Source organism: Globicephala melas, chromosome 19 (assembly GCF_963455315.2).
Source record: "Globicephala melas chromosome 19, mGloMel1.2, whole genome shotgun sequence".
In the NCBI taxonomy this organism is placed as follows: Eukaryota; Metazoa; Chordata; class Mammalia; order Artiodactyla; family Delphinidae; genus Globicephala; species Globicephala melas.
The window spans coordinates 36,497,353-36,502,478 of NC_083332.1; the positions used below are offsets into that span (position 1 = coordinate 36,497,353).

Genomic DNA, 5,126 nt, shown 5'->3' on the forward strand with positions numbered 1-5,126 from the left:
TCTTTTAGAAGTTTTATGGGTTGGCATTTAGGTCTATGGTCCATTTCAATTTAGTTTTTCTATATCCTTACAATAAACTCAGAAAAAAGGAATAAACTATTGATACACGCAACAACATGGATGAATCTCAAAATCATTTATGTTGAATTACATAAGCCAGACCAAAAAAGAGTACATACTACAGGACCTCATTTCTAGAAGATTCTAGAAAGTGCAAACAAATATATAACAGAAAGCAGCTTTCCTCTTTTATCTCAGAGCAGGCCAGGGGGCAACTTTCTTCCGTCTTTTTGCATCCAGGTCTATCCGACACCAGCTGCCTCCAACATGTCGCTCAAGTTCAACCCCAACAAGATCAAAAGTTGTGTGTACTTGAGGTGCCTTGGTCGGGAAATTGATACCACGTCTGCCCTGGCCACCAATATCTGTCCCCTGAGTCTGTCTCCAAAAAAGCTTGGTGGTGGCATCACCAAGGCAACCAGTGACATGAAGGGCCTGAGGATTATAGTGGACCTACCCATTTAAAACAGACAGGCCCAGATTGAGGTGGTACCTTCTACTTCTACCCTGGCCATCAAAGCCCTCAAGGAATCACCTAGAGACGGAAAGAATCAAAAAACATTAAGCACATAGGAAACATCACTGTTGAAGAGATTGTCAACTTTGTCTGACAGATGTGGCATGGATGTTTAGCTAGAAAACTCTCTGGAACCATTCAAGAAATCCTGGGGACTGCCCAGTGTATGGCTGCAGTGTTGATGGTCACCACCGTCATGACGTCATAGATGACATCAACTGGTGCAGTTGAATGCCCAGCTAGTTAGGAACTACTAAGGAAAATATTTCAATAAAGGATCACTTGGAAACCAGTAAAAAATACTCCCCAAACCACAAAAAACCCCACCCCCCCCCAAAAAATAAGAGCAAACAAACAAAAAACAGATTAGTGGTTGTCTAAGGACAGAGCTGGAGAGTAGATTTCAGACATGTCCAGTAAACTATTGGGCATTATGGAATTGTTTATTATGTTGACTGTGATGATAGTTACATGAGTGTATGCATATTTCAACACTGGTCAAGTTGTCCCCCTTAAATATGTGCTGTTTATTGTATCAATCATACCTTAATAATACCTAAAAATTTGTTCATTAATTGAATGGAAAAAACTCTTCCTCTAAGGAGCCTTGTAATTTAGCTGCCCCAAATGACTTCTGAATCAGACTTGGGTATTAATTTTCTTAAATCACATTTAAATTAGAAATACCTTAAAAAAAAAGACCATTAAATTTTATCAGTCTCCTCTAGTGCGGTCAATTGTCCTTAGATAGGGAAGGAGCACAGTGAACACGTTTTTTGGCCTCATTGCAATGTGCTCTTCTTTTTGAAATTGGTGTCTTATCTTTTACATCTGCAATTAGCTGAAGCTGGCAACTTCAAGAATAAGTCCTGCACTCAAACATGTTGGCACTTAACCCTGCACCACCGAGGGCAGCAGCTAAAATCCAGATCTTTCCCTTAGAGCAGACACTTCATTTGGAATTGTCAGAAACACGTGTAGCCTGAGGTCAGGTGCAGTCTACACCTGTTCAAAAAGAGGGCCAATCTCTGAATACTAGGATTTGACCATCCTAAAAGAAACAGTCCCATTTTCTGCTTCTCAGAATGAGTCTAATATCCAGCTAAAAGGAATGCCGGATTAAAATCTAGCTGGATGACTTCAACCATGCCACCTGAATCTCTTGGGCCTCAGTTATTTCTAGTCTAAAATATTGGTTTATTGGGTTAGATAATTTTTAATAGTGTTTTCTATAATGCACTTCTAGAATTGGTTATTAGAAGCCATTTTGTGGCTCACCCTTAACCTACTGAATGCAGCTGTATTTTTGCTCCAAATGTTAAATATTTAATCAACTCTAGGTGAAACCCAAATGTAATTCATTAAGCAACTTGGTGTTGAGTCAGATGCAACAGACATGAAAAATCCATTTTCATTAGTGTCCACTGGCTTCATTGGTTCAAGAATTCTGGCTGATGGCATGAATAGCAAAATTGTCCTCTGTTGAAATAAACTGAATGTGTATGAGTAAAAATAAAGTAAAACAAAAGCCAGGAGCCTTTCCAATTGGCTTTTACTAATTGTGATGCATTGATTTTCTATGCTGCATTAATGTCTACAAGGCTGTCCTTTGGCTAATCCAAAAGATGAATGAAGTTAATGAAATTGTTATTTTAAAGTGTGCATAAATATAAAGGCTGGAGAAAGGCACATGTGCTTATGTGTGTGCGTATATATGCAGAATGTGGAGAAAAAGACACACGATGCAGTTTTTATGTAGGGGAAGTGGTGGAGACCACCACCAAAGTATCTTTTGTATATGGTCTTATTTTTTTTTGTCCCTTGTCTACAGACCTTGAACAATTTAACCTCTCAAAAAATAAGAATATTAAACAATAATAACTGTATGTTTTAAGTAATAAGGATTTGGCTTTCCTATATTTCTATTAGTCAGAATTAGAAAAAAAAAACTCAACCGTTTAGATGTGAATTAAGCATATTTCACACCAAGGTTACGAAGCTAAAATCAGCAAGAGGGAGGGAATCAAGTATTGTCAAAGTATGTTCTAGGTACCAGGTGCATCACTGGTGATTTGTATCCATAATCAATTTCTAGTAGTTTGGAGGACAGTGTTGCCCTTATATTGACATCCTAAAATTCAGCAGCCATGGGCTTAGTTAAGTAGGAGGAAGTCAGCATAGAATGTGACTGTCTTGGATGGTGACAGTAGCATTAGTTTCCAGCCTCGAGTCCTCAGAGAAGGGCACATTTCTTTCTGTTTTACTGCCTTACTTCCAGGAGGATAGGCTCTCCTGTTTAATTTCCTAGAGCAGGGGGCAAATTCCAACCCCTGGTTCAAATCTGGCCTGTTGCCTGTTTTTGTATGGATTGTGAGCTAAGAATGTATTTTACATTTTTAAATAGTTGACAAAAAATCAAAAGAATAATATTTCATTACATGTGATAATTATATTAAATTAGAATTTCAATGTATATAAAGTTTTATCGAAACACAGCCACACTCACTCGTTTACATATTTAGGGCAGCTTCCCCCCGCCCCCCCCCCCCCCCCCCCCCGTACGCGGGCCTCTCACTGTTGTGGCCTCTCCCGTTGCGGAGCACAGGCTCCGGATGCACAGGCTCAGCGGCCATGGCTCACGGGCCCAGCCGCTCCGCGGCATGTGGGATCTTCCCGGATCGGGGCACGAACCCGTGTCCCCCTGCATCGGCAGGCGGACTCTCAACCACTGCGCCAGCAGGGAAGCCCTAGGGCAGCTTTTGAGCTACAATGTCAGGAGTTAAGTGGTTGCGATGAGACAGTATAGCCCACAAAGCCTACAGTATTCACTCTCTGGCCCTTTATAGAAAGTGTTTGCAGACCTTTGTCCTAGATCGTAGCAGAGATTTCACTGAAGGTTGGTAACAGGAAAAGAGGAGTCCAACATGCAGTGATTTACAGCTGTGCTCCATCCCTAGGTCTTTCTCTCAGATTGGCTTCCTGCTTTTTTCTGGAACTGTGTCAATGTGACCAAACATCCGGTGAACTGAACTGGGTCCTGAGACTGAAGGAAAGAGATATAATTTCCCCTCTTTCATGGGGTTCTCCCAAGTCCTTTTTTTATTGCCTCCAAAGGATCTCTTTCCAGGATGACTGACAGCTAAAATATCGTTTCACTTTAGGAAAACTCTACTCTCACCTACGGGGGTGTGATCTGGACCTGGGATCCTTCCAAGACAATTACACAGTAAACTCATATCAGTATAGTCCCCAAATTCTGGCATATTCAACCTTGTGACCAAGGTTAGACTAAGTGCAATTTGGCATCACATAGTTTTTCAGTCCTTCTAAATAAAGAGATCAGTAATTTGGGATATAGCCACACTCAGAGTTGAATTTTTTTTTTTAATAAATTTATTTATTTTATTTATTTATTTTTGGCTGTGTTGGGTCTTCCTTGGTGCTCACAGGCTTTCTCTAGTTGCAGTGAGCGGGGACTACTCTTCGTTGTGGTGCGCGGACTTCTCATTGTGGTGGCTTCTCTTGTTGCAAAGTACGGGCTGTAGGCACGCAGGCTTCAGTGGTGGTGGCATGAGGGCTCTAGAGCACGGGCTCAGTAGTTGTGGCTCATGGGCTCTAGAGCACAGGCTCAGTAGTTGTGGCGCACAGGCTTAGTTGCTCCGCAGCATGTGGGATCTTCCCAGATGAGGGCTCGAACCTGTGTCCCTTGCATTGGCAGGCGGATTCTTAACCGTTGTACCACCAGGGAAGCCCCTCAGGGTTGAATTTAACCGGTATGTTCATCTGAGAAATGGGTATAATATCATTCACTTCACTGAGTTTATCATAATAACACTGTAGCATTAAGTAACTTGTGCAGTGTCACATAGGACACAAATGACAGAGCTGGATGTGAACCTTATTCTTTCAACTCCAAATTTTCTCTCTTCCTAATTCTATCTTTTTTTAAAATTTTATTACTTAAAAAATATTTATTTATTTTTGGCTGCGTGTGGTCTTCGTTGCTGCACGAGGGCTTTCTCTAGTCACAGCGAGCAGGGGCTACTATTCGTTGCGGTGCACAGGCCTCTCATCGCAGTGGCTTCTCTTGTTGCGGAGCATGGGCTCTAGGTGCACGGGCTTCAGTAGCTGTGGCATGCAGGCTTCAGTAGTTGTGGCTCGTGGACTCTAGAGCTCAGGCTCAGTAGTTGTGGCACAGAGGCCCAGCTGCTCCGTGGCATGTGGGATCTTCCTGGCCCAGGGCTCGAACCGGTGTCCCCTGCACTGGTAGGCGGATTCTTAACCACTGAGCCACCAGGGAAGCCCCCTAATTCTATCTTAAAAGCTAAAAAAAAAGTTTTTTTTTTTTTAAGTAAACCTGGGACTTTCTTGATAAGTAAATGTTTGATTTCTATTGGGCTTTTGGAAAATTTGCTGAGTTCATAGATTTCCATATTATGGCACAATAATTGGGGACCTAGGAGGGTGCTTACAAGCTCACACTCTGGAATCATAGAGAACTGGGTTTGAATCACCATTTTACCACTTACCAAATGAGGAATGTTTCTTA

At 41.8% G+C, this 5,126-nt stretch overlaps 1 pseudogene; it reads left to right on the forward strand.

The window, feature by feature from the left end:
• Window positions 1-327: 327 nt before the first annotated feature.
• Window positions 328-824, forward strand: LOC115847867 (large ribosomal subunit protein uL11-like; annotated as a pseudogene).
• The last annotated feature ends 4,302 nt before the right edge of the window (window positions 825-5,126 follow it).